This window comes from Ammospiza nelsoni, chromosome 1 (assembly GCF_027579445.1).
Source record: "Ammospiza nelsoni isolate bAmmNel1 chromosome 1, bAmmNel1.pri, whole genome shotgun sequence".
In the NCBI taxonomy this organism is placed as follows: Eukaryota; Metazoa; Chordata; class Aves; order Passeriformes; family Passerellidae; genus Ammospiza; species Ammospiza nelsoni.
The window spans coordinates 111372347-111393506 of NC_080633.1; the positions used below are offsets into that span (position 1 = coordinate 111372347).

The 21160-nt window shown below is 40.8% G+C and overlaps 1 protein-coding gene across 1 annotated transcript in view; it reads right to left on the bottom strand.

Moving 5' to 3' along the window:
- NOL4 (nucleolar protein 4) overlaps positions 1 to 21160 on the bottom strand; it is a 186617-nt gene that overhangs the window by 151963 nt on the left and 13494 nt on the right. The window lies entirely within an intron of this gene.

Consider the following 21160-nt stretch of genomic DNA (forward strand, 5'->3'; position numbering starts at 1 on the left):
AACACAAAAACTATCTGTGCTTCTTTCTCCAAATGCAGAAACATGTTTCAAAGGCAGAAGCTGTCTCAAACACATGGCACAAAAATGCATTATGTGGTTGTTAGCAAGGATGCAACAGCTCTGTTATTCTCTTACTCCCCAGTAAATCTGTGCTGAGTATTTCATAAAGATGTTTAATAAAAGGTTTTAATTCAAAGAGCTGATTGTAATTATGAATATGAAGGAAGTTGTAATAAACAATTTGCCCTTGCAAAAATTGCAAAGACATACTATATGAAGACATACTACATGAAGACATAGTACAATATTAGGAAAAGAAAGGGGTGTTTTAAATAGTTTCTACTTTTGCACACAGATGTCCAGTTGGAAGAAGTGGAAAAGTGAGAACACCTAGCATGTGATTTTCAAAAGTGATAGTGTCAGGGTAGCTAAACACTTCTGAAAAGGAACAGTCCCCAATGTCTCTGAAATTAACCAGTGCAGTTCAGCTCCCGCCCTTTTAACAGAACCATCCACATTTTGGGGGATGTTTTGTTTGTTTTACAGCTGCCTATGGATTCAGTTCTAATGAAGGAGCAGGAACTCGTTTTTCCAGAATAGAGATCTATCAAGCAGGCTGCAGTTTGTAATACAACACCAGTATATGAAAAATAAAATAAGAAAGGCCAATTCACTTGTACTCCAACTCTGTATTCAAATTTAGATCTTTGGAGGCAGCAGTATAATCTAACATTCACTGTGTATTTTAAGCAATAACAGTGTTCCAAACTGAATGCATTTTATAATATCATTACTGCTCATTTAATTCATGCCACAACAAAACTGATTTACATAGGTACTTCTGTGATAAAACACATGCAATTATGGATGCAGTGACCAAATATAGACAAAGATGAGAAATTAAAAGATAATAACTCTGTATGACTCCCACTTGCTGTTCCCCAGATCATAACTTCTTGCTAACCCACTCCACTAAGTTTGCTGTATGTGGACAAACGTGATTCATTTTTCTCACTCCCCTTATTTTAATTCCAGCCCACCTAAATTTTTCATATATTTCAAAGGAAGAACCCAAATAATCCCAACGGCTCCAAAGAACCTGCCAGGGTGATAGAGAGGAGCTCTGACACGTTCCTAGTAGCAATGGAGAAAATGTCAATGCCTTTAGAGTGTAACCTTCTAAATGTGCATTATCCCAAGTGACAGTGGGTTAGGAGGTGTTGATACTCTACCAGCCAGACAGGCTGTGCCCTGTCCTGCTCTAGTATGCCCAGCTTTCTTCAGAGAGGTCCCTGCCCAAAGCTACAGGGTCTCTTCCATTGTGTTCTTTATCCCCAGGAGAGATGGACCTGGGCAGAACCTTGGCACATGTGCGATGAGAGAACAGTCATTTCTGATGGAAATGACTGTTGAGGATTGAGGGTGGAAGAACATGAGAAATTTGCAGGGCAATCTCCACCACAGGTTAAAGCCTCAGATCTGCTGGGAACAGTTGTTCTGACATAGCTGCGAAGCTCCCAGCCCACTATCAGCTGCTGATCACTAGCTCAAAAACTTTGTGGAGTTGGGACAGGTTTTGGTTTAAGCAACATTAAGAATTTGCTTGGCACTATCCACCACCATTGCCTACTCTTTAAAAAAACTTGCTTTAGAGATAGGACCAACATCAAATTCAGATCTGTGCAGCTTTAATCTTTAGGGGAATTCACATGTGAGCACTGTAGGGGGGCCCATCTTCAATCATTATTTTCTCACCACCCAAACAGCACAGTGGGATCCCTGATGATTTCAAACACTCTTATTATGACGACAGTGTTATCTCACACTGCTCTCCAAATACTCAGAAGTTTATAGTGTTGATTAACTGACAAAGATTTAATCTGTTTATTACTAATTAGCTTTATTTTATGAAATTTCCTACGAGGGAGCTCTCTTTTTTAATTAAAAAGAAATGCATTACAACAATATTAATTTAAAACCTGAGATGCCACCTCAGTAGAGCTGACACATGCAAACATTATGAATACATTTAAAGAAGAAGCTCGGAAATGAAGCTCAGTTTGCTGCTTTTGGTGGCCATAGTGTGCAGTGCTCTCTGTAATGGTCCTCCTGCATCCCTCCCCAGACATGGATACCCAAAGGTTGGCAGGTATGAGCTGGGGGTGCTCTTGGAGGGGTATTTCTCCATGTAGCTGACTAAATCAATAAGCACTGATAGTACTTCTAAAAATACACAGAAGTAAAGTCTGCACAAATTGTCATGACTCCTAATTGAAGTACTAGAAAATGAATACAAACTTTCCAAACATTTTCAATCAAAAAGGGAAGCAAAGAAATGGCTTAAACAGAGTAGAAACTGCTTCAGGGGGTGTAATTAAATATCTACATGTGCAACTTTATCTAGGGGAGCCTGGACATGACTGAGTTGGCTTCATCCTGCTTGGTGCTGTCTGAGACAATGAGGTAGATCTTGATTCAGAACACCTGCAGTGCTGTAGGAGGTGCCAAGGTGCTGTGAGTGAACTGCTCAGCTCATCCAGCAACACACAGCATTGGGCAGTGCCATAAGCCTCAGCTGCAGAAGCAATACACCAGATGAGTGATTTGAATAGGGTAGCTACTTACTGACACTTTTGATGTGTCATCACTTTTGATGATGGAATTCCATGCTGACATTCCAATAGGTAAAGAGCTGGGAAATTCATAAAACCTCAAATCTCCATTTAAACCATGAAGTCTCTGAAGTGGACACAGTTGTATCAGGCTTTCCTGCCATTTGCCATTATACTACACTTTTATCATGAAATTGCTATTTTATAAAGACATTAACAAAGCAGCTCTGCTTTATAAGCTGACTTTGGATAAAAATTTTCACAGTGCCTAAGGGGACAGGTTTTTAGCTTCAACTCAGGCTAAAAAAAACCTGAATGAGAGAATGGATCATAATGCTATTCCCATGACTGAAAGGCTATGAAATGTCCACAAGGGACAGGACAAGTAACAGGCTTAAACCACAGAACAGGAGATTTACATCAGACATTTGGAAAAACTTACTATTGATGGGGATAGTCAAGCTCAGTAACAGTTTGCCTGGGGAGGCTGTGAGATGTATATCATAGGAGGATTTTGAGACCAGGTTAGGCAAAAATCTGTCAGGGATACTATGAGTAAATCCTGTCTTGCGTAGACTAGATATTAATTGAGTTTCTTCTTGATAATTCTAGGAAGCTTAAATGCCACTTTCAAAGTGAGTTGGGCAGTAACAACTCTAGAATAGCAAGGAGGATATTTATAAATCACTGAGGTATTTTTAGGACTTTTTTTCAGCACGGAAAGGGTCCAAGCCTCACTTTCAAAAATTACTTAGGAATGGAAGCCTCACTGAATGCTTTACTTCAAGCATTGAACTTAGACTCTCCAATCTTTCAGGCCATTTCATCCCTCTCCTTTCAGCCATCACTGAGGTATGCCATGCCCTGTCCTAAACCAGTTTTCTCAGATGCCTCTCTGGCCAGCAGTGTGACACACGCTGACAAACTACATTCATCCTTACAGCTACTGGAATGGTTTTAATCTCTATCAGTGAAATTTTACTCTTTGCATTACCGTTTTTCCTGTTTACTCTTGTTTTTATGTATATCCAGAGATTTTCCTGTGTTCTTAGGATACAAATAAAGAAAAGTTTCCTTTCATTTTAAGCACTACAAATTCCATTTGTACTCTGAGATTAAAGTTGTTTCCTCAGGGTTTGGTTTTTTTTTGATATCTAGACAAAGAATAAGTTTCTGAACAGAAGTGAATTTTACAGAGAGTTGTGCACCTCCCAGAAAGTGATAAGGATCTCTATGAACCAGGATGGCTGGGGAGACAGGCAGTCTCTTTTATTGAGATTGAATCTACAGGACTTGAATCTACAGTAAAGAAAGGAAGAAAGTCTGCTAGTAAAGCAAATAGATAAAACTCTTAAGGCAGCAAAAATATCTATTAAATGAAAGGTTGTCATTTTTATAGCTACTTTGCAGAGGAGAAAATAATTTAATACAAGCCTTTAAAATTAATGCCACTGAAACAAGAGTGCTTGTAATTCCTTACTGCCCCGTCTCCTGTTGAAATTTCTAGGAGGAAATAGGTCTCATAAAACATCCTCTTGCTTTGTGAATGAATATAACTATCAGCATCTTGACAGTGTTTGAAAAATATTCCTATAAATGCATGATAGACAGAAATAGAAAATAAAAGGAAAGTCTTGGTTGGTAGTTTTATAGAAAATGTTCAGGTCTATAAAAACCTCTGTTGTAAAAGCATCAAAGCTGGAAGCACCTAAAAAACATTAGGAGTAGATGCAAATAACAATGCACCTAAATATTTCATTACATAATATGAATCTCGTATAAATCTAAGACTGCTTTGAATGCATAAATATGATGTGCAACATTTTTCTCACATAATCAGTTCAGACAGCAACAGAGTTAAAACTCATTTATGCCCCCACACCTCTGCTGACTCGTAGCACATTTTGAATTTCCCCTGGATGAGAAAAAAAGTCTTTTGCTGACTGAAACACCATACTCTGAATAAACAGAAAGTTTTGCTCATAGCCCTACACGTTGTTAGTTCATGCATAATGAGCTCTTGACATGATTGTATGTTGATGTTTTACTCCCTCAGGGTTCAAGATACGAAAATTTTGAACGGAAAGTGTTAGGAGGAAGCAATGGTAGTTGATGTATAACATGAATCCTACATATCTATCTGCAGAAATAATTCAAAACAAATTAACAAATTGAAAATCTCATTTTACATTATTTCTTTTATCTGCTCGTTCAGTAAAATATATTGATATTTAAAATAGGGATGAGCATTTCATAATGCCTCTTACTCCCATAGAAATGAACAAATTACTTTAATCAGCCCATGTATTTGAACTCCCAGGTTATGAGTACATCCATTTGAATATCTGACTCATTCCTGTCAGCACAGTGAAAATTCACAAAAGATAAAAAGTTACTAGTATTTGGTAGCTATTATTAAGTAGCCTAAAATAAATAAACTGATCATTTCTATCCATTTCCAAATGGATAGACAATAGCAAAAGGATATTTATTATTTTAAATTTACAGTTTCTGTTCGTCATTATATCATGTTTGAACAGCAAATCTCATTTTTTGCCAGCAGATGGAGACAGGAAAAATCAGAGTTATATTAAAACAGATACACCAAAACAATTTCCAGCTGACAAGTTCTCCCTTTAGAAAAAAACATACACTACAAGAACAAAAAAATAAGCTAGGACATGGCAGCAATGAGTCAAACTAATTGTAGATATAGATCATGAAAACAAAGAGAATAAAGTGAAGCAAAATGGCAAATTAATTTACCCTTTGAGATGAGAGACTAAAACTAAACAACAGACACAGAGTTTTGGTGCATTATGAAAGCTGGAGGTGACAAAAAGTCCTCTTACTTGGCTTGACAGGTGAGTACAAAACAACCAATACACAAAATCAATACTGAGCAGAAGTCCCTTTCTCCTTTATCTCTTGAACTGTTCCAGATGATGGGAAAGCACTCTGTCCATAAACAGTGAGGGGTGAATGCTGAGTGCCATATAAGTCTAAAATATCCCACCCAAAAGGGCTATCCTACTGTTGTTTCAGGTGAGGCCATCATCTGGTGTGGATCACTAGCTCCATTAAATTAAGCTCTGTCAAGTAGAGGGAATGGGCTGTGAAACTCAACTTGCCAAATTGTGAAAGGAAGGTCTGTCACCTGTCTTTCCTTGCAGCATGGTAAAATAGGTCCAGAGATTATTTCACAATACCCAAAATATTGTCAAGGGTATTTTCAGAGGTTCCTTTGGCATGAATAGGATAATAACCTGGCCAGTGGTCACTGCAATAAATATGTCATGCTCTTTCCATATTGAAGGGCAAAAACTTTTCTTTCTCATCTCTCTTCAGAAGTGTATATGGATAGCAAGAGGCAGAAACTGATGCACAGGAAGTTCCACCTGAACATGAGGAAGAACTCAACTCCTGCGCAGCAACCATGCAATGGGACAGATTGCCCAGAGAGGGTGTGGAGTCTCCCTCACTGGAGATACTCAAGAACTGTCTGGATAAAATCCTGCGCCATGTGCTTTAGGATGACCCTGCTTGAGCACAGAGGTTGAACCAGATGGCCACAGTATGGCATTGGTCAGGTCAGGTCCCTCCCAACCTGACCCATTCTGTGAAAGGCAAATATATCATCAGTGAGAGTGCAGAAAATAGTTGAACTAAAACATGGAGTGCATGTACTGACTTTTGAGTGTCCTACCAAAAACAAGCATGGACATGGGAAACAAGAGATAATTTCAAAAAGATGCCTGCACTCAGAGCCTTGAAGGAATGGCAGGAAACCCTGTGAGGAACACAGGACAGCCAGAGCTCTGATTGCAGTTCACTCTTCACAGTTAAGAACTGCTTCTTAACTGAGATCTGAATACCTTTTTCCCTCAGCACCTGATTATTTTTTCCTTTGATGTTTAAACATTTACACAATCCTTCTGAACAAAAGCAGGTCAGAAGCTTGGTCACACTTCACTGTTTGTGAAATTTGGTTAGCTGCAGGCTAACCAAACACCACGAGCTGGATCTCTATCAGCAAGCAGGTCACGACAGGAGCAGCACATCTGTGAGCAAAGCACATGATACCAAGGAGCATGTGCTACACCGTAAGCATTTCAGGATATCTCTAACCTGGACCTCTGCAATGGGCACAATTCTGGTCACAACCCAGTAGGTGCATGTCTATCAAATGCCAGTTTGCTTTCATTGAAAGGAATCTGTTTATATACTGAAAAAATATTACACTGTGAAATAAAGCCCAGCAAGCATGGTCAGGAGCCTTGTTCCAAAGACATGCATGTTTTCCAAACTAAAATGCCAATATAAATGCTGACACACCTTCCTTAATAAGGCAACAAGATAGGATTTTTCACACACACATATTGTGATGAACATTACACAAACTGATGAGAAAGATATGTAACTGTCTAGCTTAGGGACACACGTGGCCCTGGTGTGGCTCAGGAGATCAGAAAGAAGCTGAACAAACACTTATTCTAAAACAGATATTATTTGCCACATTAGTCCTTCTACAGGCCTCCCTCTCTAGCAAGTTCCTGCCTACTTGGCCTGTTAAAACAACAGATGATGCTTCCATCATTATATGCAGTCTGATATCAGCTGGCTTTTTTTTCTTTTTTCTTTTTTTGACAGAGAAAGCAAATTAATGCTCTATTCTGTCTACAAGAGTTTGTTGAGTTTGTGTATTTAGTACATGAAAAAGTAACCCAGGCACTATATGCATTATATTGAGTGAAATGTATGTGACAATTCCAATCAAACCAAAGCTAGAATTGGACAGAGAGAGAGAGAGGAAGAGCACATATAACACCTGCAGGTTGCATTTCAAATCTGAAAAATTATCATTTCTAGTAAGAATAATAAAAAAAATCTGCAGATTTTAAAGGAAAGCAATTTCTTGAATTTCATATTTTATTTACATGAACTTAACTATAATTTACTTGTGAATTCCTAATTTTGAAAAATAGTTTCAAAAAATTTCTGATCTTAGGAAGTTTCAAAGAAGTTTTTTTTCTGAAGCTTATATTTTAAAAGAGAAGCAATAAATATTTCTTTTTTTGATAACCAGATTGTATTATTTCCTGTTCCCTGAAGGATATTGTCCCTTTTCTAATGGGTTAACATTCTATTAGAAAGAATTTAGTTTTGACATTGAAGTTGATTTTTTTTGAAAATAGTCATGACAGGTCTGGAAATATCCAGCACACTTCACTTGCCCTCTTCAAAGTTTTAAGCAACTGAGAGCTGATAAACCTAGCTTGGACATCAAGGGTAACTGAACAGAGAGCCAAATCTAACTGAAGCCTTTTTGTTTAAGTTCACATTCATGACCAAAGTTTTAATGCAGGTATTCCTTCTTCATGACTCATTAAAGGATTCATGTATGTATAAGGACTTTCTACCAGAATTTTCTGTAATACTATGAATTCTAAGAAATTGTAGATTTTGAGCTAAAAAAGCTGTCAACATTTCAGTTCTACCATGAAATAAGATAAAAGTGTGTGAAAATTCATCCCATTAAAGTAACATTTTATTCTTTTACTGAAAGTAAAACTGACCAGAGAGGCAAGTATTAAGATAACTATAAGATTTCTCTTAAGACACTAAAAATATTTCAAAGACATTCTGAGGCTGGAGGTAATCTTTCTGTGTACAGATTCCTTCAGCTGCTGAAAAAACTGTAAACACACCATCAGACACAGTAAAAAAATTGAAGGATAACAACTCACTGAAGCACAAGTGTCCACGAAGTGTATGAATACTGAAATGACATTGTCTTTTTCATGTCTTTCTACTCTTCATGCATTTTGTCTGATAATTATATCTGCCAAGCTGTAAACAGTTGCTCCAGGACTTTTCCAGCAAAGACTGCAATGCCAAGCTAAATGCTTGGCAGGGGAGCTGCCTTTTCAATCTCACAGCTAATCTGGAAGGGTCAGCTACTTCTGGTGAGTGTTTTAAAGGGAAGGGACTTCAGCTCCCCACTCCAACAGCTCAGCACACTGTACAGCAATTTCCATGAAACTTTATTTTCAAAAGTTAGTAGCAATTATAATATATACAAAATTTAGTTTTCCTTTAGTCTCAAGATAGACAGTTCTTTGTATCTGCTGAGCATGAAAAGATTTGCTTTTCCTGAATAAGAATACAAAGATAAACCAACTAATTCTCCTCAAAATTTTTTTGACTCTAGGGGATTTTAAAATGAATGGGTGTGAATCCTAGTGTGGGCCTGCTTAGTATGTTCAGGGTTTTTTCCTAAATTATAAGATCAGATGTTGTCATCAGCTCAGAAAAAAGAAATGGGCAAGCTACTAATTAAACGTTACCTCTTAACATTCCTGTCATGCTCCAAAAATGAACAATCTTCCAATTATAATTTAAAGTGTGCTATACTTTACAGGTATTCAAGCACTAGGGGAATGCAGTGTAGATCTATAATGCCACCTTTTTTCAGACTGATGAAATGCAACTACTGTACACCAAAAGTAACCTAACACTAAAGTGAAGTTTAAATAATAAGAACTCATTACCCCAAAGTGCTGCCTGTGAAATTATATATATTAAATATAAATTTTTTAAAATTATATTCCAAATACTCATAAGCCTCTGATGTAAGGGTGTTGGCAGAGGGAGCTTTTTTAATACATAATGTGAAATGCAAGTGCCAAGTGTTACATACTGCAGTGATGTGCCAAAAGCATACCACACCACAGACCAACCCTGCATAGTGACAAAACGTCTTAAAAAAAAAAAAAAACTTCAAAATTCAAGTTAATTGATACAATATTTCAAAACTCAGGGAAAGAGGATGAATCAGAGGACTGCTGATGGGATTTAGTGGTTTTGTGTCTAGGTCTCTGGCTGCAACTCTAGCAAGGGCTTTTGTCCCTGAAGTTGCTTCCTCCTTTTACCTGCTGCCTATGGCAAGGAACAGCCTTGGGGTGGCAGGGAGATGAAACATGTGACCTTATCTTTCCATCCATGTTTCTGCAACAGCTGTTCCCTTGCCTATACAAAATGAGTTCATGGTCTCAGCACAGCTCCCAGAGGACAGCTGTCTCCATCACCAAAACCACTGCTACAACAGCCCATCAGGTGCCATTAATTGGTAACCTCATTAACGTCATCAGTAAAGACACTGGGGATCAGATTTTAAGCTGCAGTGGTCCTGCACAGGCAGCTTAAGGAAACATCAGTGGCTTTGCACCACCCATGCATAGCCTAAGCACTGGCTCAGCAGCCTCACTTGCAAGGCCAAGTGCAGAATAATGACAACTGTCCCCAGCTCCAGTGGCAGAGAGGACAGGAGTCTCCAGGGCACCCATGTTCTGCATGTGGCCTGGTTCTCTGACCACATTACCAACTTACTCCCACACTGGAAAAAAGCTGCTTGTTGCAGGGAGCAAAGAGGTGCTTCCCAGACTAAACACTCCCAGAGCAAAAAAATTAACAGCCTCTAATGGAGATCCCTCTAGATTTCTGCAAGGACAAATGAGCAGATTATGAAGGGGTTCTCTGTAATTACACAGGTAATGTTACCTGGCCAGGGACAGAGGCCACTGGGGACTCAGGGTCATATTAGCACAATCAGAATGCAGGGTCACTGACTTCAGCCTTCATGGGCTCTCAACAGCAGCACAGTGCCAGCCCTGATGATGTACAAACATCAGCAAAGTAGGAACTGTAGGGGTTAGGGTCTGTTCTCAGATGTAACAGCACAGTAACCAGAAAAACCAGGCAAAACATTGTTACAAAATCTCTCTACCAGGTTTGAAACAAAATATATCATGACAGAAATTGGCAATAAGTTTTTGGTGCAGCCAGCAATGCCATGAGCCAAGTATCTAACCATGTTCTTCAGGAAGATTCTTCATGGAAGGGTATAAAAGTTTTCCTTCCAAAAAGACATGAAAAAACCAAAAGTTTTTTCATTCTCCCTCAGACCTGAGGGAAAGCTTGTACCCTCAAAAGTATAATCAAATTAAATTAATTGGTAAATAATGAATATTCCTTTTTTTTTTTGTTTTGCTAATATTTGTATGTGTGTGCACACAGATCAGGCTTTATGAAATTAGCTCAGCAGGCCTATGTGGGGCTCTTCAATAACTTATTTGTTGAGATTTTCTTTAATTGAATTACATTTCCCCAATTCTATCACTTTTTTCACTCCTGCAACACTTTTCTCTCCTGTTCAACCTAGGCAAGAACAAGTGCCAGATGCAAAAATCTTGTGTTTCTGTGAGGAAGCACTGTTGCAGATAGTCAGATTATTTACACCACTTTTTTTCCTTTACTTCTTCTTCCCTTCCTCAACCATAAACAAAGTCTACAGCATGAAGAGGCCAATCCTTGCCAGCAGAACCAAGTTTTGAAAAACACTGCTCCACCATATGTTCAGTCCTGACCAGCGTGATAGTTCGGAAGCTGACATCTGCAGATGGGGAGTTCATACCACCACTCAGCACAAACATGCTGCTACTGTACACTGAAGTCAATACTAGCCAGACTTTGCTTAGGAGAAATTTTCAACACTGATCTACAGTTTCACCTTGCCAACTAATTTTTGTTACACTGATGTAAATGAAGTAGATATAAAAAGAATCTCAGAGAAAAAATGGTGGTGCTGATTGAAAAATGGAGTCCCTGTGAATCCTTTTGATGATCTCCTTTAGAAGTAAAACTCTTCTGTATCAGATATTGCATTGAAGCTGTTGGTGTAATAGAAAACACTTGCTAATGTTACATATGATGGACCTTCAGGCAAGGCCACTAAACTCTATTGGGCCTGTAGGGTCATGCACTGCAAGGATACAATGTCCTCAAACAGTCCCCTGAACTTCTCAGAAGACCCAGTTAACTCAGTTTTTCTCTGAACAAGATATATCAGCCTTGCAATAAGCACTGCATGAACCAAAGTCTTTCTTGCCTTTTCTGATGCCCTTCTTAAAACAGCAAGAATACTCTTGCTTAAATGTTTGTGGGAGTGGCATTGGTACTTCTACAGAAGCACTAAGATAAAATGCATTTTCCCTGCTACTTTTACTTTTTCTCCCCCTTGCTCCTCTCTCATTCCATCTGCAGCTCCTCATGCAGCCCAAACACTTTTTCCAGGGCTTAAGCAGATCTATGGCTAGCAATTTCCACAGGGACTGTGTGCATGTTCTCTCAGGCATGCCCAGGCACCAACACTCATCAGAGGGCTGGAAATCAAAATCTGTGTCAGTTGTGCCACTGGCAGTGAAATTCCACGAGTGCACGTTTGTTGTGTCCCTCATTCAGGCCTTTACTGTATAGCAGTGCCCTTCTTCAAAAGGCTGTCTCTAAAGCCTCTGGGTGAATTTCCTTTAAAATTCTACAGTCTCATCTTATATGCACATCTACCATTGATTATTAAATGGGAGAGTAGATGGAATCATTTTCCTTTATTATGTTGCTCTGAAACTGAAATGGACAATGTCTGGACTGTAAATTCATAGTAGAAAGAGCTTAGATGTTCAGTTATATGAATTGCACTCAGAACTTTTCCTGCATCAAATTTGGAGCATGCCTGAGCAGCAAACAGTTCAAAACAATGGTAACTACAACACTGACTTTTCAAATTCTCTTATAAATAGAGTAAATTTAGAGCTGAGTAAATTCAGCTTCCTAATTTTTATAGATATTAGCTACCTAATTTCTTTTTAGTGTAGATAAGAGATACCTCTCTCATCCCACTTCTGATCACTAATGATGCTGCTCATCACCCTAATTATTTTTCTAAAAAAATTAAGGGAACAGCCAAATAATGAAGGGGACCATTATTAGCCCAACCATACTGCAAGAACTGGTGTTTTGGATAAGTGGGTAACCAGATTTGCCCAACATCTGATGTAAAATGAAAGACAGGCAATCAGAGTATTTGCAAGTTGATGACTCCCTATTATTAAGATGCTTGCAAGTCTCTGCCTTAATCCAGGCATGCCCATGAATTCACTACCATACACTAAGCTTTGTATGCAAATATATATGATATTATATGAGATATATTATAAGATATTATATATAATATTAATATACATATAGTACAGTTGATGAAAGAAAAGAAAATATGCAGATGAAACAACCTGCTCGGTCTAATAAAAATCATGCTTATTTTGTCATACCTACAATGGGTAATATGCAAACTATGCAAAGCTTTGTAATTAATAGTACAATTCTGTGCTCAAAACATGAACCAAACACTCTATTAACAATTCTCTGTGAGCATGTATCCTTACTTAAACTTTCTCTCTTTATATAAAAAAAAGTTTAGTTCCTCAATTGTTTATAAGAACATGAAGAAGAGTTGAAAAACAGGCTTAAAATTCAATTATGTTTAAACACAGTATAATGATTACATTATTCATGAAGTTCAGAAGAATTTGATAATCTGTCTCCCAATATCTTAAACTACTGTGCTCAAACTGTATCAAAACTGTAATTCACCAGTATTACGTGACCTGTGCATTTTCTCACTTGCTGTATATGTTGGCTGTATTATGTTAATGGAACACAGCACTTGGATGCCTTCAGTACTGACAATAAAGTTCTCTTCCTCTCATGACATTCACATGATGTGTACAACTTGACTGATGGATGTGCCAACCAACCCAGAGCTAGTTGTAATTGACAGTTTAGCTTGAATTTGTCATATGGGATCTCTTGAGGTGGAAAGTACTATAGAAAATTAGGGACAGATGAAAGAAAAATAAAATGGGCATTTAGTCTATCCCTGACAGAAAAAGGACTGTCTTCTGTTGCTCACAATGTAATTTTTTGTCTTGTCATAAATCACTCATCTCTTCTAGGTTTCATCTGAGACACTATTTTACAGACTAATAGGGGTAAATATAGAAACTTTGGCTGAGCCTGTGCCAAGAGCCTGCCACAAAAGCTTTGCAGACTGCTGTGCTGCTGTTTCTTAGTTATGCTCACTTGGAGAACAGGCATGACACTAACCCTCTCCAGGACTCACAGGAGAATAAAGTTCCTCTGTCATGCTAGATCATATCTGCTAAGAAGGAGTTAGCAAGGGCCTCTTGGTGGCAGTGAGAAATAGGTGATCACCTCCCTAAGGCTTTGTCATGTCACTGCCTTGTTTCCAGCTTATCTCCCAATTCCAGGAGCCCAATTTCATCTCCTACCAAAAATAGCTTCCCTTGCAAGGAGTTCAGCACATTCTTTCTTCACAAATAATAGCATAATTTAAAATCCCATTGAAGAATCACAGAATCTTCTGAGTTAGAAGGCACCCACAAGGATTATCAAGTTCAACTGTAAAGTGAATGGCCTCTACAGGGATCACAACCCTTAAAATATTAACAGCATGGTCTAACCATTTTAGCTAATCTCAGGGTAACACTGATTTTAATAAACTGTAGCTCAATCTTTCAAATTGTCCTATTCTCTCCAAAATGATGCTTTGCCTGCAAAGGACTAGGGGCAAACCATCATCATTTTCATTCCTCAGCAAATGCAGAGATCACAGTTTCACATACACATCAGAGATGGCTACAGTTATAAAGCTTCAAATTTATCTCATAAGGAAAGCCAACATCTGCTTTCATCTTGCTGACAACATGAGCAGCAATGTTTTTATTCTGCTGAACAAAATATTAACAAGGACTGAATTTTCAAATGCATATTTTGTTCCTTTATGTATTGATTCAACATTAAACTGCTTCTTCTGATATACTGCTATACCTACAAAAAGCAATTTGGTTATCTCAAACTTTGACCATTTCTTTATGTCAGGTTTGAGTCTTCCTGGACTACACTTCCCAAGACACACTGCAGGAGATCACACGTTTTGTGAAACAATTAGTAAAGCCAAGGCTGCTAGTGTAGTAGAAATTCTTGCATCACGTGTCTCTCTTTGTAAATATATTACACCCACTCATTTGCCTGCACTTTATAAGAGTCACTCACTCCAAAACCACTGAAAAGGCTTTGATGCACTTGCACCATCAGAGTCAGCTATGAGGACTGAGTGTGTACTTCATCTACATAATTTAAGCGTTGCCTGCTCTAAGAAAAATATGTGATTACTTTATTGACAAACCACATTGGCTACCCAAACCACATACAAGGCCAGTTGTAAGTAAACTCTAAATTCAAAATTGTATGTCTACAACTGCCAAACCAGCATGGATCACCAAGAAGATTTTTAAAAGACCATACAGGCAAGCCCTGTTCTGTTCTGTGCAAATAGCCTATTACAGTACTGGATTTTGTGTGTTACAGCCTTTAAAAGGAAATGACACAGTAATTTCCTGCCAAATCAAATCATTTCTAGCATAACTTTTCATTGGGGGTATTCTGCATGTATCCTGAAATTTGCTTTCTGGGGAGACAACAGACACAGCTGCACATCTGGTAAATATGTGTGCTTGGTTTTCATGTAGGGATATACATGAAATTAAATTCAATTTGATTCAAGTATTATACTGCCATGGCAAGCTGCTAAATGTAGCCTAGGAAAAATGAACAGACCCTTGAGGTAGCTGTCACCAGCTGATACAATGAGTTTAGGTTGGGGTTTCATTCTGTATCTGGGGTTTTATCCCATCCATCTATTCCCTACTACTGCCCTTTTTCCATCTTGTTCAGTCATTTTTAACAGTAACCTGCCATCTGAGAGTACTTCACAACACAATGCCATCATTACACTCTCCTCCAGGGGTCAGGAATATTTTTCACTTAATTTTTTTTTTTTTTTGGACAAATACATTTTAGGATTTCTGATGATACCACAAAAATAATCTTTTTGTATTTCACTCAGATTTTGGATGTTGATGTAAAAAGCATTGATCCATTTCATTTTTTCCTACTAGATTTTCTGCTCAGATGCTCCTTTTTTTCCTCCCCCCCTTTTTTTTTTGTCTCCTTGTTTCTGCTTATAGTTTATAGACATTCCTTCTCCATCCAGTGTATGTTTCAGCCTGTATATTCACTGAAATTTTTCTTAAATCAATTAAGACAACACTGTCCAGGTGAGCACCCTATTGTTTGCTTTCATCCTTCCCAGAATTGTTATACAGGGCATCATGAGTTACAGAGACAGAATCATAGAACCACAGAGTGGTTTGTGTTGGAAGGGACCTTAAAGACATTCTAGTTCCAATCCCCCTTCCATGGATGGGGATACATTCTACCATATCAAGTTGCTCAAAGCCTCATACAACCTGGCCTGACCACTTCTGGGAACAGGACGCTCACACTGCCCTGGGCAATCTGTTCCAGTGACTCATCACCATCATTGTAAAAAATCTCTTCCTTCTGTCCAATCTAAATCTGCCCTTTTTCAGTTTAAAAAGATTGCCCTTTGTTCTGTCACAACAGACCTGGGGAAAACTCGCTGTCCATCTTTCTTGTAAGTGCCCTTCAAGTACTGAAAGGCCACAATAAACTCTCCCTGGAGCTTTGTTTTCTCCAGACTGAACAATGCCAATTCTCTCAGCCTGTCTTTGTAGGAGAGGTGCAACAGCCCCAAAATTACCTTCATGTCCCTCATCTGGACCCACTCCAACAGATCCATGTCTTTTCTGTGCTGTGGATTGCAGTCTTGGACACAGCCCTTCAGGTGGGGTCTCATGAGAGCAGAGCAGAGGGATGGAGTCACCTCCCTCAACCTGCTGATGACTGTGACCAACTCAACTGACGTTATATCAATTCTCTGAATGAATCCTTGTGAGTTATTGATGCTGTAGTTACTGTAGAAATTTATTTTGCTTTTTTGGTCCCACAGAAGTCAATCTATTACTATTAAGAGGCCAAAAACATAATGGCATTGAAGTTGCTTTCACATTTGGTTCTCCTGTGCTGCTGTGTTGCAGCAGAAGGAATGTCTCCCAGTGAGATGGGACCAACAGGGTCTTCAGCAAGTTTACCAGAATGCTCTCCTTCTCCAGATCTTGCTGTATGGTGCAGCATACTCACACAGCTTTTTTCAGGTTAGCTTTTACAATCTGGTTTGTAAACTTCTGAAACTGAAGCTTCTAGACTCCCCTATTATGAGGCCAAGTTTTATAAAATGTAAGATGTATTCAGTGTTCCTATTTCTATAATTAAATTTGTCTGGTTTTGTTATTTTGAGCACCTTCTGAATTTTTTTCAAAGAGCTTACTAGGCATTATGTTGAAAGGATTCTGCTCAAATTATATCCTTCATTCTCTCACTTTGTTTTAAGGATAATTACTTAACTGATATTTGGATTAATGAAATAGGGTATGGAAAATCACTAAATTGCCCTGAAAATTTTATTTTAAAAAACCCTGCTTTTTTATTTCCTGGTTTTTAAGTCTACAGGGTCCACTTGGGAAATTTGCAGAGTTTAAAGTGGAAGTTCTCAAACATGAGCCTGCAAGACCATTTATTAATTAATAAATCCACAGTCTCTAGAACCACACTAACTACCCACACTTTAAAAACTCATCAATCAAAGCGCTGATAATGAAATATCCATGGTCTTGAGAGATTTTGAGAACTGACAAGGAGTTGTTGCTAAGACAATCTTTTCTATAAAGCTGTGGGGATTGCTAAAGGATTTTTGTATGAGGGAGTTTTTAACACAAAAGTAGAATGTTCACAAGCATTTGACTGGAGATGGGATTTAAAAGAAAAAATTACAAACACCATGGGACTCACAATGAAATAGTAACAGTTGATAAGACTCCATTTTTGAGCTACTTTAACATCTATAAAGAAAAAGAAAGTTTCCTGATCTTTTTTGACATTGGCATCTTTAGGATACAGACACAGTTTTGTGGTTAGTTTTTCATAAAATAATTAAATTTTTATTTTCATGTGTGATATTACTACTGGTCAGATATCTTACTAACTTTTTAGGTCCCAGAAGCACTGTCTTAAATACAAAAGGAGTCCTCCAGCCTTTAGTGAAGCTGATAAAAAGCAGTTTTCTTTTGTTATGGGTAAAAGAGAAATCTCTTCTGGTACTTGGGGCTAAAGACATTCCTCTTATTTACCCACTCTCTCCAGTTTCTGGGCTAAACGGCAGAAGGGACCCACAAGTCTTCCTCAGAGGAACAGACCTGGCTTCAAAATATATCATAATATTTGCATATCAGGGGCCCAAGTCCATGTTTTCCTATCACAACCACATGCAAATGTTTTTATTGCCTGTAATAGCCAGTGTAATACCTTGAGGGCCAAAAACGGAGCAACACTACTTTCAGCAACAGCTGTAACTATATACTAGGCTACATACCATGCAGCCACCTGCACAGGGTAAAAAAGCACCAGGGCTGGTAGCAAGACATGTCTCATGTGCTGGGTTCTGGCAAAAGCAGAAAGCAACAGTGAACACCAGCAGTGACAGTGGCACGGAGTTTTATTTCCATTCCCTGCACCTCACGTCACACCAACCACAACACATCGCTATTTACAGCAAGTACTTGTAGCTGCCGTGACACTGCACAGCAGGGTCTTGTGTGGCATCACGGTGAATTTTCTTACATTTGGAGCTTGTTTCCAAAGTCAAGGGCTTCCTTAAGTCAAGCCCATAGCTCCCAATGCCTGTGCTAGCCGCAGACTACACAGCCATGGTGCAAGTGCACTGCAGGTGTGCAGGACAGCCCAATGCAAGAGGTACCAGCTGTATCACTGCTTACACACACAGTAACAAGGGAACAGGGCTGGCTGACACTGAAACCCATCCATGGCTGCCCACACAGCTCCTCCAACAGACGAGGGCATCACCAGCAAGTCCAGAGGAGGGCCACGAAGCTGATAAGAGGACTGGAGCACCTCCCCTACAAAAACAGGCTGAGAAACCTGGGCTGCTAAGCCTGGAGAAGAGAAGGCTGCTTGGAGATCTCACAGTATCTGAAGGGAGCCTACAGGGAAGCTGGAGAGGAACTCTTCATCAGGAATTGTAGTGACAGGACAAAGAGCAGTGGGTACAGACTGAAAGAGGGGAAATTTAGGTTAGTTGTTAGCAAGAAATTCTTTACTGTGAGGGTGGTGAGACAAGGGAAGAGGTTGCCCAGGGAGTTTGTGGATGCCCAACCCTGGCAGTTTTCAAGGCCAGCCTGGATAAGGCCTTGAGCAGCCTGGTCTAGTGGGAAGCGTCCCTGGCCATGGCAGGGTATGTTTGGAGTAGATGATCTTTAGATTTCGTCCAACCCTTAATTCCATGATTCTATCACCCATCCATCTCCAGCATAACGCCCCCCGTGCCTGCAGGAAGCACTACGCCGGGTAGGCACAGGGCATTCATTGCACTGAAAATAAACTGGAGACGATGTTCCACTGTACCCCACGGTATTCCCTGCCCGCAGTGGATGCAGGCTGATGGCTGCGCAGGGGCTGTCCGTGCCCACCGCGGCGGCACAAAATCCCCCCTCGCCGCAGCCACCCGCAGCCCTTTCCCCGGAAGGCCGGCACAGCCTCTCGGCCCGGGATGCGGCAGGCGCGGGGGGAGCGGGCCCAGGGGCGGCCGTGGCCGCACAGGTGCTGCCGCAGCCCGTCGCCATGGGAACGGCGCTGCCGAGGGCGCGGTGGCCGGGCCCGGCCGGGCCCCCCCGCCCGCCTGTGGGAGCGAGGAGCGGGTGTGTGGGTGTGTATATGTGTGTGTGTGTGTGTGCGTGTGTGTGTGTGTGTGTGTGCGTGTGTGTGTGTGTGTGAGCGTGTGTGTGTCTGTGTGTGTGTGTGTGTGTGTGTGTGTGTGTGTGTGTGTGTGTGTGTGTGTGCGTCTGTGTCTCTGTGTGTGTGTGTGTGTCCCGGAGGTATTGCACTGTTTCCATAGGAACAGGCGGGGGGAGGCGATGGCGGCACAGCCGCACCCTCTCCCCGCTCCCCCTCCCCCGTGCCCTCAATGCCAGCCCGGGCCCTGAATCAATTAATGGAGCCGGCACCGGGCTGGGAGAGGGCCGAGGCCTGTGCCTCCTCTCCGGGCAGCCCCCGCACCCAGCTGGCGTCGCGGCCGCGCTGCTTCCCCGGGGGGACCCCGGGACGGGGTTCCCCGAGGGGTGGCCCGGCAGATGGTCCCTCCGCAGCCGCCCCCGTTCCCCGTCCCGTCCCTGGCGAGGCGCGCCAGGGGAGGGGCGCTGGGGAGCCCCGGCCGCACCCCGGGGACACCCGCGGGGAGAAGGGGCGGGGGACACGCACACAACAACAACAACAAAACCCGTCCCCGCACGGCTGTTTACGGCACCATATGGCTGCAGGGGGAGGGGTGAGGGACATGTCTGCCGAGCCGCCGCGCTCATTATGTCCGATGGAGTCACGGTCAGCGCGCCTCTGGCGCTCCGGGGCGCGGGGGGACACCCTGCTGCCGGGGGCTGCGGCGAGCCCGCGGCCGAGGGACCCTGGCAATCCTCGGCGGGGACTCCAGGGAACAAACACACAGCGGGCTGGCTGCCCTGGGGCGGCCGGAGAGGGAAAAACCAACTCCCTTCCCCAAAGTCTATCTCTAGATCTGTTAACATCTATGTATAGCCTCGGTGTAAACATGAATGTATGGGATAGAGCTCTATTTTGGATTAGCAATACTTGAAACGTGAAAAGGAAAATACGAAATAAAAAGGTCTCCTGTTGTTTTCTTGGGGGTTTTTTTATCGTTGGGGTTTGAGAGGAAAACCTGACCCATTTTGGGGCATCTCTGTCTATGGTTGGCACGTAGAAAGGGCTGGGATGGAAGCCCCGGGCATCAAACGCTAGCCCGAGATCCACAGCGATTAATGCTATTTTTTCTTTCCGAGCGAGGCAGCCATTCATTTCAGAGTAATCCTTGCTGCACGGCGCTGATGGAGGCACGCTCGGTGCAGCGCGGCCTGCCTCTGGAGAGCTTTCTCGGCCGGGGCAGGAAATGCTTTGAAATGGCTTATGTCTTTCCTCTCAACGATTCATAAGATAGGTGCTAAACCTTGCCATTATTAGAGAGATAAAATCCACAGACTATGGGGTCTGATAATAGGCAACTATACTGTTACCCCTATTACCTTGTAAAATTGAAGTATTGATTTTTTTAAAGCATGGTTTGCTACTTACCAGACCAATCCCACTACTATTGTAGTCAGTGAGATTTTGCTATTGACTTCAGTGGGAACAGCTTTTTGCCTTTAAAATGGTCTATTTCACATTATTATGGTAATATCATTCAGCAATTCTTAGAATTGGCCTTCTTGGCCTTGGACATTTTAAAAGATTTATGTAAAAATTACTTGAGCTCAACTTCTTCACCTCATTTCTGCTCATGTTTTGTCCAAAGTTTTGTTTGAATAAATCCGACAGATAACTTAGTGTTCCAGATGGTTGTGGGTGGACTGGACCTAATAGATTCTCCAGTTATGTGTGTTTAAGTGTTTTTTTGTTTTGGTTTGGCTTTTTAATTTTACAGAAGCCTAGATTTAGAAACCCATTTGTAAATCTCCTGTTGTGTGCAGCTTTGAATGCATTTGGTTTCTCACCAAAATAGCATGCCTTCCAAAGCAAGATTAAAAATATTAAAATGCAGCCAGCACAGGGAGTGGTTCAGTTCGACTGCTGCC